The sequence below is a fragment of the Myotis davidii genome, unplaced genomic scaffold (genome assembly GCF_000327345.1).
Source record: "Myotis davidii unplaced genomic scaffold, ASM32734v1 scaffold172, whole genome shotgun sequence".
Taxonomy (NCBI): Eukaryota; Metazoa; Chordata; class Mammalia; order Chiroptera; family Vespertilionidae; genus Myotis; species Myotis davidii.
This window is the reverse complement of record NW_006284343.1, coordinates 1,769,766-1,782,514: the sequence shown is the minus strand read 5'-3', so window position 1 is coordinate 1,782,514 and position 12,749 is coordinate 1,769,766. Positions and strand designations below refer to the sequence as shown.

General features: G+C 41.9%; 1 pseudogene; it reads right to left on the bottom strand.

The window, feature by feature from the left end:
* Positions 1-2,443: 2,443 nt before the first annotated feature.
* Positions 2,444-3,040, bottom strand: LOC102769840 (annotated as a pseudogene).
* Positions 3,041-12,749: the final 9,709 nt, after the last annotated feature.

The window sequence follows — 12,749 nt, the reverse complement described above, 5'->3', positions numbered from 1 at the left end:
GAGAGCATTATGCTAAGCGAAAGAAGCCAGTCAGAGAAAGACAAGTATCACATGATCTCATTCATATGTGGAATCTAATGAACCAAATAAACCGATGAACAAAAATAGATCCGGAGACATAGAAGCATGAACAGACTGCTGACCTTCATAGGGAAGGCAGGGGAGGGTGGGTGCATACAAGGAGATCAACCAATGAACTTGTATTCATACATGCATACGAGGGTTTGGGGGAGGATGGGAATGGTCTGGAAGAGGTTAATGGAGGAAAATGGGGAGGCCTATGTAATACTTTCAACAATAAAGATTGGTTTTTAAAAGTTGTGATGCAAAGAGGAAGCCCTATTGCTCAGCGGCCTCAGTCATTCCATGAACCTGCATGAGTCAAAACAAGTCATTCTCTGTTATTTGGTTGTAGGTCAAACAACTGTAGGTGCGGAGCAGCTAAAATCACGGCGACAACAAACCCGTGGAACAACAGGGCTCCCCATTAAACTGTAAGTCCCCTGCAGGCAGACAAGACTGGCGCGCTCAATAAGTACCTGGCGGATGACACGTCTGTCTGCAAAACAGGAATAAGGCGTCTCCCATGCCTGGAACCTGGCAGTTTAGATATGAAAATACGGCTTTCTGGAATTCTAAATTCTCGAAAGCTAAATCTCAGAGCACTTGGAAGGGTTTTAGTCTTCTTTCGAAATCTTGCTGGTCTTGTACGTAGAGGCTTTGCCTTTGAGGTAATCTCATAACGACCACAGACATCCACTCAAGCACAGGGCACGCAGGCTCCGTCTCTGGGGCCTACGGGGAAGAGTCTGTCTGTGGGATATGAGATGTAGTCTGGGATTCAAGGTCAGCGGAGGGAACCCCTGGGATTATTTTATTTGGATTACGTTGCCATCAAGCCATTGCCGCTACAACCTCGCGGTTTCCCATCCGAGAGGCGCCTCTGAGGAACCTGCCCAGCTGCCTTGCCGTCAGCCAGCCTGGCTTTCTGTGATAAATGCATTTTTTAGACCAATGGTACATGACCAGATCCTTCCCCCGAACCCTGATTCCGGGTCAGTAAAATAACTGCAGCTCTGCCCTTGACCTTCTCGTTAATCCTTGGCGTGTACCCACTTTTAACTTTTCCCAGGACTTTTATTTTCCGAGATTGATTATTTTCAGCAGATGGATGGGGTGTCTGTGGCGAGGCATAGCTGGTTGTACCCGCAGCTCATATTTCATTAGATAAATACACTGCATGGTGTAATCCAGGATTCTGCTGGGCACCCGGTCCTGGAAGAGGCTTTGAGGACAGAAGTCAATCAAGTCTGAGAGAGGAGAGTTATAGACACTGGATTTAGCGTTGTGAATGGGGACATTGGTGGGCGACGTCTCTGTTTATTTACTCAGATAGTAGACATGTGGAGAGTCAGACGACCCACTCAGCTGCGTGTCTGCTCTAAGATATCATAGACTCTGCTCGGAATAATCTGGAGAGAAATAAAGCATGGCACTCATTTTTTAAACAGTCAAGGATGGATGGTGGAAAGAGGGTGAATTATGGAGACAAATATTTTTGTATCTTGAAAACTTTCTTCAAATGGGCACGAATTTTTTTTTTTTAATGTAGTACTGATGTCTTTTTTCAGGCAAGTATGAGGTTTTTCATAAAAAAAGCCACGTGGTCCAAATGTCACCCCTGAAGTTTGTGACGTGGCTAATGTAGGGTCCCAAGAAGTATGAGTGTTCCTTCAGATTCAACTGCTGCATCTTCTTAGTTATCACTGTGGAGAGAGAATGAATGCTAATGCCGACAAGCCAAAGTGTCTGCTGAAGTGCACATGCATGGGTATACAGGCTGTAGGTAGCTGTAGTAGATGGTAAATAAAAATGAATGCATGGTTCCTTTGCAAGAAATAAATGCTACCAAATTTAATGTTCTTGATACATAAGATCTTAAAGAAATCCATGAATAAGCCCCCCAAGTAATATCAAGATAGGTAAAGAAAATGAACAATTCACCCAAAGAAGCATACAAATGGCCTATAAATATATGAAAAATGTTTAGTCTTGATAGCAATTAAAGAATGGAAATTATCATGGCATTCTATCTTCACCTATTCCTGGAGATTTTAAATGATTTCTTAACTTTCACTTTTGAGTGCAGGCTGACTATAAGGAGATGGCTGGTTGTCCATTCTCGTACCCACAGCACTATATATATATATATATATCTTTTAGCAGTCATCTGATTTATAAAAAGATGTAACAAAATTTTAAATGATACAAAATTTCATTTTCAAAACAACATCATTTTCAAAATAACACCAAAAAGTAAGTGTATTTCACCATTCTCAGCTCATAACAGCAAAGTGTGAGTGGAGTAGTAGCGCATGATGTAGCATGTTTAATAAATCTGCACTAGAGAAAGTCGGTTGAAGGAAAGCAGAGAAACTGTCTTTTAAGTATTAGAATGAGAGGGGCCATAATCATCTGGCATCCCCTCAGTGTTGCACCTATGGTTAGACATGTACATGACAGGAACCCCAGGGATTTTCCTGATTCTTCATTTAAGGTCCCGGTCAACTGTGGCCACAAAATTACCCTCATGCTGAGTTACACTCTGTACTAAGCAGTCATCTGCATAGGTTGCTTTGTGTGGGCACGGTAATCGTTCAAATCTTGGATCCTTGGTGATCCTTAGAGCCGCTCAATACTTCTGCCCCAAGTTCTCAATTTCAGCCATTACACAGTCAATTGTACAAGGGATACCTTGGCATAGAGACAATCCACCATTGACTGTGCTAAGTCCAGTTTGGCCTTAATGGAAAAGTTGATAAAGTTGGTATCAACCAGGATGTGGTATCAACCAGCTGTGTGCTATATTGGAGAATAAGCAGGAGGGGTGTTGGGGGACTTCTCTTTCTTTGAGTGCACTGGGATCTTTCTTTTCTTTCCTTTCAGGTTTTAATCTATCCTTTTCTTTAAGCCTCTGATCTCTGAGACTAAGCATTCCCTTCATGCTCGCATACTTCCTTGTTTTCTTTTGCTCCCCCATGTTCACGCTGCACTCTTGTTTCTGCCACCTTTTATTGATTTTTTAGAGAGAGGAAGGGAGAAGGATAGAGAGATGGAAACATCAATGCGAGAGAAACATTGATTGGCTGCCTCCTACATGCCCCCTACTGGGAACTAAGCCTGCAACGTGGGAATGGAACCAGGGAGCTCTTGGTTCATGGGTCGAAACTCAACCACTGAGCTACACCAGCTAGGCAACACCACTTTTTTAAAAATATATATATATTTTATTGATTTTTTTATAGAGAGGAAGGGAGAGGGATAGAGAGCTAGAAACATCGATGAGAGCGAAACATCGATCAGCTGCCTCCTGCACACCCCCCACTGGGGATGTGCCTGCAACCAAGGTACATGCCCTTGACAGGAATTGAACCTGGGACCCTTGAGTCCACAGGCTGATGCTCTATCCACTGAGCCAAACCGGTTAGGGCAACACCACTTTTTAAAGTTATTATGCTTCACGATGCATTTTATTACCTGATCGTGCTCTAACCCAAGTGCTTGTATTTTCCCCCAGAGATTAATTGGTTATGTTTTACACATCCAGCCCCCTCCCTCCACCCCCAAGATAAATTCTAGAATCACTCTCACAAGTTTCAAAGTATAACTCTGGTGTTTCGATTGGCCGAGCATGAATCCTATGTATTAATTCTAGGCTAATTAACAAGCAATGGCACATGCTCAGTGTTGCCTCCCATCTCTAAAACATTTGTCCTGCTGATCTGAGCACTGCTTGGTCCTCCATCTCCTCACCTGTCTAGAATGAGGAACACCTACATGAGTGTGAGGGGTATTACAGATCGAGCTCCTGGTGGAGTGACTGACATATCACAGCACATAAATCATGGCTGAATAAATCAATTAACTCATCAAGGAAGGAGTGATCCAGGCAACACCAGCAATGACAACTAAATGAATTCATCTCAGTTCTGTCGCAATCTGCCTGTCCATCAGGGGTCTACGTACACTGTGGTCCTTCTGTCTCTGGCACATGCCACGCTGTCTTACTCCTCTAGGTCTGGGTACCTGCTGTCCCCTTTGGTGGAATCACATCCTTTGACTCCATCCACCTGCAGTAAACTTCATCCATCTATTTCCTATTTGACTGAAAGGCCTTTGCTTATGGTTAGCTCCTCCAGGAAGCAGTTACAGGTCCTCCCCATAGCATCAGTATTCCCCTAGGATGAAACAAGCAACCCTTCCCTTGCCCAAAGACGCACACTTTTTCTAAAAGACGCCCAGGTATAATGGCTTTGGAGCCAGGCTACCTTGGTGCACACCAGCTCCATCTCACACTAGGCACGAAACTTAGGAGGAAAAGCCTGAGTCTTCTCATATGTAGAAATGTAACAGGGATCAGAAAAGTAGCTTGTACATTGGGTCGTTTGGGGACCAAATATATTAATATACATAAGACGTTTAGAACCAAACCTGGCACATAACAGAAGTGCTATCATTATTACATACGGATTCTTATACAAGCTGGTCTTGTATAAGCTGCCAGAACATAGTCTAGTTTATTCATTGCTTTATCCAATGCCTAGAGCAGTGCTAGGCATATAAGAAGTACTTAGTGAATATTTGTTAAACTAATGACTTGCTATATTAGATCTACTTTGGCTCTGCTCCTCTTTAAGGCAATGTTTTATTTACTGAACAGATAATAATTTCTTTATTTGAGTAGTCTGGTAAAATGCTATATTGCATTCTTGGTAACTTGTCTATTCTTTACATTGAAGGCGGTTGGATTTCTCTCTCTCTCTCTCTCTCTCTCTCTCCCTCTCTCTCTCTCTCTCTCTCTCTCTCCTTTCTCTCTCCATGTCCTTATGAATTGCAGATTAAAAACTTTAAAGCTGTAATAGGCTGTTAGGTGGTAGTGAGACCCCTCCCACTGGAGGCATGTAAGCACCTGATGAGGGGTCAGCCTGGATGACTTTTCCAAGTCTGTGATTTTATACCCTTTGTTCTCACTGCACTTAATAAGGGCAGTTAAGTGGACCGTTTAACTAAATGGTTTTCCATTTATAGCTTATATTAGGTTAAATGCATTTTGCATATGTTTAAGGTGCTTCTTAGATTGGTAAATATAATCTCACCATTTTTTTTCTGACTCTCCTAGGGGATTCTGTGACATCAGGTACTGGAAATGCATTTAATCCCCTCCCCCTGCCTCCTCCTAACAATTAGTTGGTGCCATTCCACATAGTTTACAAGTCATTTAACTTGGTCAATTTTTAATAATACAAATATATTGTATAATGTGACACTGCAATTTAAATAAGGGCATATAATATTTTATAAACCTCAAATGTGGAAAAGAGCAAGTGCATTTTTTCCCCTCTTGCTACCCACAGATATAAAAATAAAGGATCCTTGGGAAGGATTCTGGGCAAGATATCAGGAAGACAGGTCTAGTCTTGACTTTCCCACTGATAAGACGGGACAAGGGCTTAATGTTTCTTCTGCATTGAAGATTCAAAGTGCACAGCGGCTTTTGTGAACAATTAGGATCTAACAGACCTCGGAGCTGGACTCCTCTTGCATAATGTAAACCTCTGATGCACCAGGAGCTAACCAAACATTCCCCAGCCTAGCACAGACAGCAGAGCTGGAAGGCACATTCTGAGTTGGTCCAGCCACGCCAATGAGTTAGAGCCCAGGAGAAAACAGGATGTGGGCTCCTGAGAACTGCAATAAAGACCAGAAGCACTGGCCTCAGCATCTGGGCTTCTGAGTGAGATTCTGCCTCTGTCTCTCCTTGTCCCTTCCTCACGACATACAGAGGGACTTCTTCCCAGCAAAAGGCAGACATACACGGACTCTCTCCATACCTTTATAGTACATATCTTGTTTTGATGGCCAGCAGCCTCTGTTTGCTTGCTCTCTCTTATTGATGCTGTTTTCTCCCAAGGAGGTTGCATCCTATCCACCTAGAGGGGAAAAAATACTTTCAAAACAAGACAAAAATGAAAAATCAAAGGAATCAATCAACCTCCTCCCTCTTGCTCACTCAGACTGTCTTGTGCGCTACATCGATGCAATTTGGAGTCTGCAATGGAAAATAGGATTATTGCAACCGCATATTCAGCCCTTTGCTGATATCTTCGCCCTTTCCCCTAACCCATGGATGGCAAACTGCGGCTCGCGAGCCACATGCGACTCTTTGGCCCCTTGAGTGTGGCTCTTCCTAAGCCTTGGGAGTACCCTAATTAAGTTAATAACAATGTACCTACCTGTATAGTTTAAGTATAAGAAATTTGGCTCTCAAAAGAAATTTCAATCGTTGTACTGTTGATATTTGGCTCTGTTGACTAATGAGTTTGTCGACCACTGCACCTAACCTATGTTAGGCCCTCTCTGCCCGATGCCCTCTGACACTCAATACTTTTGTTAGAGTACCTGACACCATTTGGGTGATTATTTCTAAGTGGTTCTCTCCCTTTTTAAAATATATATTTTATTGATTTTTTACAGAAAGGAAGGGAGAGGGATAGAGAATTATAAAGATTAATGAGAGAGAAACATCGATCAGCTGCCTCCTGCACACTCCCTATTGGAGATGTGCCCACAACCAAGATACATGCCCTTGACCAGAATCGAACCTGGGACCCTTGGGTCTGCAGACTGACGCTCTATCCACTGAGCCAAACCACTTAGGGCTTCTCTCCCTTTTTGGATGGAAAATCCACAAAACTACTGAGCATGCCTGTCTTGTTTCTCAGCTTTTCCCCCAGCATCCCATCTAATGCGTGGGACAGTAAGCACCCAGGGAGTGCCCGGTTCTGACATTCAGTCTGGTTTTTATTTCAGTTTAGCACATAGCAGTATGAAATTAGGTGGGGGTGGTGAGGACAGAAGACTTCACACTTTTCTCATTGAATTATGGGTATCAATGAGGTGCCCATACTTTTGGAATTCCTGTTTTGCAAGTTTTCTGCCAATGTGAATATGGGCAGAGAAAGTTTAAAAAAATATTCTACAGTTCAATGCATTGAAGAAGAAAATGCACAGTGCCTAACACTGACACCCTCTTGACATGTGGCAGGTTGCAGAGGGTAACTGTCAAGCCAGTTCCTTAGGATTTTTCTAAGAAAATAAAAAGCGTTGGGGGTTCAGTTTGAACCAAGTAGAAGGGAGCATAGAGTGAGTCCTTCCGCTCCTCTCAAGTTCAACTCCTGTTCTACAGGAAGGTTGGGCTTGATCTGGGGTAGAGTCATTCATTGGGTAATGGGGCAGAGGGGCACATTTAAGTCACACACATTGTACTATGGTTAGTGAAAGGGATCAGGTTGGGGATTTCTTGAATAATTGGTGGAAATAATCACTTCTTTTTTTTGTATCAGAATGTAATTTTTCTTCTTCTTCCTCTACATTGTCATTTTCTGGCTCTTTAGGACAAAAATAGTAGAAAATATCCAAACATTTTCTGAAATGTTTCACAATAGGAAGACTTGACCAAATCAATTTTGGTCCTTTTATTTTTTTTTAAATCAGAATGCAGGGGGTTCAATTTTCAAAAGCAGAAGGCGTTCCTTGGCCAAACCTATGTGGAGCCCTTTCAATTTATGGTTCAATAGCCAGAAACAGGCAACGGCAGCAGCTAGATCTTTCTTTCTTTGTTCCCCTTTTCCTTTTTGTTCAAGTGACTGCAATCGCCATGTTAAACTCATTATATCATTTCCTAATTTACTTGGAATGTGTATTTGTAGAGTTCTACATGCATACATATCTATCTATACTTGTAAGGAAAATGAAGTCAATATTTACCAATTTTTTTGTAAGTCAAATAAATCCAAATGCAGCAGACCTTGTGCAAATAAGAACTCAGAGCAGCATGCATGGTGGGTCTGCGTGCTCTGAGGAGCTGATTGTATAGCTTGCTTACTGCACTCACTCTGCCTCCATCTCCGGCCTGGGATCATACCTGATAAGGAACTTGGGCAATTGGATCTGATTTCAACTGAAGTCTTTCAGTCCAAGTTTATTTATTTAGATTTTGTTGTTGTTGTTGTGAAATATTACATTCGTTGCTAATGCCAAACTTCTAAGAAGAGATTTATGTTTTCCAGGTTTGCTGTCTTTCTTTTTCTGTGGTTTGCAGATTGATAGGGAAGAATGATCCTGAATTAGGGATTCTTTGTCCCACTGGCAAATTCTCTGATACATGGAAAATAGGGCTTGTCATGAATCATTTGATCGTAGGATCAGAAGGCACCTCGCAAGCGTAACTACTGTCTCCAATTGGTCTGGCCTCGAGCATTCTATTAACATTCTTTTCAAGGTTCAAGACATTAAGAAGTCTGATGGATACAAATGAGCTTCCTCTGGCATTTTATAAATAAGGGTTTATATTTTGGATAGGCACCAAGATAGGCCTGCTTCATATACATTTTCAAAATTAAAAAATAAAAGCTAAGCAATACTGGGTCCTTATTTTCTCTCATCTTTGAAACCATAGGTAAGATAAGAAACGGTTTAATCCAAATTCTAATTCTCTGTATACATGTAGGAAATATCCCACTTTCAAAGGGGGTTGGGAAGAATTTAATGACTCCACAAGACTGTGTTCTCATATTCATTCTCATTCTTCTCTCCTCTCCTCTCCTCTTCTTTGTTTCTCGTCCTTCTACCTCTATCTCTTTTCTCTCATTCCCTTCTGTCCCTACAAAAATAAGTAAGAAGGATAAAGAAGTTATTTAGCTGGAACAGATTGGAACTGAGCAGAGTTGAACAGCCATGAATCTTCCACAGTGAAATGCAAATTTGTCTAAGCAATGATGCCAAATATTTTTTGTCTTCCCTTTTCAATGGTAGCAATAGCAGAGAAGCAGATTGGCCCCGTGATCAGGAGGGAACCTTGCCCAACTCCTGGTCTTAATGAAACGGGGCCTTAAAAAACCAAGAGCAGCTTGTTGGCAGAGGTTCATGGGCTCCATCAGAGCGAGGCTTTGGTTAAGCTCTCCCCACCCTCTTCTCATCCCTGTTTCTGTTCTTAATCCTATTCCCCTTCTTTCTCTTCTTCCCCCTTTTCTATCCTAGCCACCCTGCCCCCTCCCCCTACTGCCCCATCAATGTTTTCTGGGTAAAAGTTTCTTGATATTTCTTAATGAGGTGATCATTTTGACTTTAGAGCACATCAGACCCAAAGTATAAAGAATGGTCCCGCCTAGTGGGATCCAACTCGATAAGGTTACCAGTTTCCTTATGTCGGAGCGGGAAGGTAAGGCACAAAGATTCTGCTTTGGGATTATTCGACCTTCATCTGTATGCCCCTCCTCTTCACCTCCACCCATGAGATAAACTGAGACTTCTACTTGGAGTGAACTGAGACTTCTACTTGGAGTGAAATGAGATTTTGCATCCTGATGACTTGCAATTGATCAACACACCTGGCCTCCATATCCCACGGTGGCCATGTGCTAGTTTGTTTGTATCCTCTGGGCCTGGCTATGAGAAGACCCTATGGCTTGGAGAGGGGAGGGTTGTGGTGGTGATGGTGGTGGTGGTAAGACAGAGCAGGTAGTTTGCTTGTTCCTCACAGTAGTTAGAATGTTGGGTGCCATGGGTTTGAGGCCCCTGGAGGTTTGATTAAGGAACATAGGGCTATGATACTCAAAGGCAGGGACGCTGGCTGTCAATGTTTCTGAAGTGGGAAATCCCCCTGCTGTGTTTCCTAAGCCCCAGAACACCAAAGTCTAGTGGGTTAGCATAGGCTCATGTGGGCAGAGAATGGAACCAAACTTAACACATTCATGCAAACTGGACTGAAAATCCACTGATATGAAATTTGAGGAATCTGAGGAAATAAGGTATTGTTCCAGCTATCCTTATCTGCCTAGTGCAGTGATAGCGAACCTTTTGAGCTCAGCGTGTCAGCATTTTGAAAAACCCTAACTTAACTCTGGTGCCGTGTCACATATAGAAATTTTTTGATATTTGCAACCATAGTAAAACAAAGACTTATATTTTTGATATTTATTTTATATATTTAAATGCCATTTAACAAAGAAAAATCCACCAAAAAAATGAGTTTACGTGTCACCTCTGACACGCGTGTCATAAGTTCACCATCACTGGCCTAGTGAGAACTTTACCCCATCATTTCAGTCCTTACAGGTGGACAACTATTGAATTTTCTTTAAATGCAGTTCTGGGGGAAAAAAACCTGGAAACATCCTTTGAACACACTTCTTTGGAAATCTCTCTTGATACTGGCCTTTTATAGTATTTTTTTGAACCGAAGCATCCCATGTTTTAACACATTATTTTTCCCCTGGAAACTGACTTATTACAGCTGATGAATTGGCCTTCCAAAATGTTAATTCAGCCTCACCCCTGTTCCTTCCAGCCATCAGTCAAGCTGAATTACATTTTCCAAGTTGATAATTTCCAGTTCCAGTTCTGTGGATCCCATCTTCTCAACTTGTCATCACCTAAAATATTAGTTTTAAATTGGATAATAAAGATGCATTACATCTCTATCAAGTGCAGATAAAACAGCATGACACCTAATATGTTTGTAGTCCTCTACATGAAACGACTTACAGAACTTTTCAAGAACATCTTTCCCCCCAAAACATAGATGCTATGAGTCAGTGGAGATCACTTGAATCATCTTTAATAAAGTGAACTATGTCTGGTTTCCTGGGTCTCTGTTTATCTACTGAATATGAATCTCCAGTCTGTAAGAAGTCTGCACTCCAATCCCTTCCTTCCCACCTAACAAGCAAAAGTTTCAAAATAGAAGCTTTCTTATACTGTATTAATTGCTCCTTTTTGTCTACTGTTTTCTCTTCTGGAGCAAAGGATAAAAGGAGGACTTACTTGATAAGCTTTAAAAAATTTGGTGCTTAATTCCACTGGGAATTTTCTCTTGTGTGTTGTTGCCACCATTTTGGAAAGCCATTTCCAATGCCAGCTAAGAGCTATATGGGGCGGAGGGGAGAGAAAGCTGTAGAAGCTGAGAATCCCAGGAGGGTCTGTTCAAGAATAGATTTGGCTTGCAGAGGAACAGAGCTGGGGCAGAGGTGATCAGGAAGAATTTATTTACTTTCTGAAGCCAAAGCTACAGAGTCAGCATCGTTGAATACATACATCATTCTGTTGACTAGTTGGGAGACCAGCTTTGAAGGCAGGCTGGGTTCAAATTCCAACAGTACTTACCTTGTAGGGTTTTGGGAGCATAAAGTGTTAATATAAATACATATCAGCCCATAGTGAGTACTTGCTAATATTAGCTGCCCACGGTTGAATGGAACTTAGTTTCCCTGGCAGGAGAGTAATTCACCCCAAGTCACGTACCAACCTGCCAAATGTGGGAACTAACTAATTGTATTAAATAGGCTCTCCTGAAGTCATACAACTAAAACATCTCAATGACATTTATTTCTTCAATTAACTTCAATTTGAACACTTAATGTTAGATAATGGACCTTATAAGAATTAATGATTCGGCCCGGCTGGCGTGGCACACTGGTTGAGCATTAACCCATGAACCAGGAGGTCAAGGTTCGAATTGCAATCAGGGCACATGCCCAGGTTGCGGGCTCAATCCCCATTGGGGGATGTGCAGGAGGCAGCTGATCCATGATTCTCTCTTATCACTAATGTTTCTTTCTCTCTCTCCTCCCTTCCTCTCTGAAATCAATAAAAATCTATTTTTAAGAAAGAATTAAGGATTCAAGGTTATATTAGTAATCCATCTATCCATTCACCCAATGAAATTTGTAGTTTCTTTACTCTGTTCCCAGGCCCCATGGGGAAATAAAGACAAAAATGACAATAAGTGCTTAGGCAGAAGTCACGGCATAAAGATGAGTGATGAAGGGGTTGCCAGATAAAATTCAGGAAAGCCAGTTAAATTTCAATTCCAGATAAACAATGAATAATTTTTTAGAATAGGTATGTCCCAGACACTGCATTTACTTTTGGGTGAGTTGATGAATCCTAATGCTCACTCCCGCTCCTCTTTTATCTCTAAAGCCACTGTGGGCACTCGTCAGACCAGGAAGGCCAGAACGGACTTAATAACTGAAACCTCAGATAAGTTCTGCTCCTCATGATGGGAGATGATGAGTGAGTCAAGAACACCTTAGACAAGTTCTCCAACTTATAGACCAAAACTCTGTCTGTGACAGATGTTTTTTTCCTGTCTACAAATTCTGCTGTATATTACTCCCTTCACTCTCAAGAATTTTCCAACCAGCAGCACTTTTCAATCAAAATAAAATACCTTCCTAAGATAAATTGATTTCTAAGCTCTCCACAAGTTCCTTATAGAAAACCATGGGGAGCTACATGGAGAGGACCAGCAGAATTTGTAATACACATTTTTGATCCACTTATCATATATTTACATACATCTACATACATACACACAAATACATCTATGATACATACAAGTGGTGTGTATCTGCATGTATGTGGATACAGATACACACACAGTGGTGTGCGTTCCTTGGAAGAGCAGTGGCTACTTGTTCACTTCTTGCTGTGGACAGTGATTAACTGGAACATCCCTTGCTGCCTTGATGGTCTTGCACCTGAGAGTAAGTGCTCTTTGGGGATTTAACTGAATCCTCCCAGACTGGGTGGTTTCCTGTCTGGCCTGAACTCGCAAAACAAGGGAGCTGCTGGAGCTGAAAATAGCACTTGGCTTGATGGCTCGGGCATTGACAGAATTTGGAAAA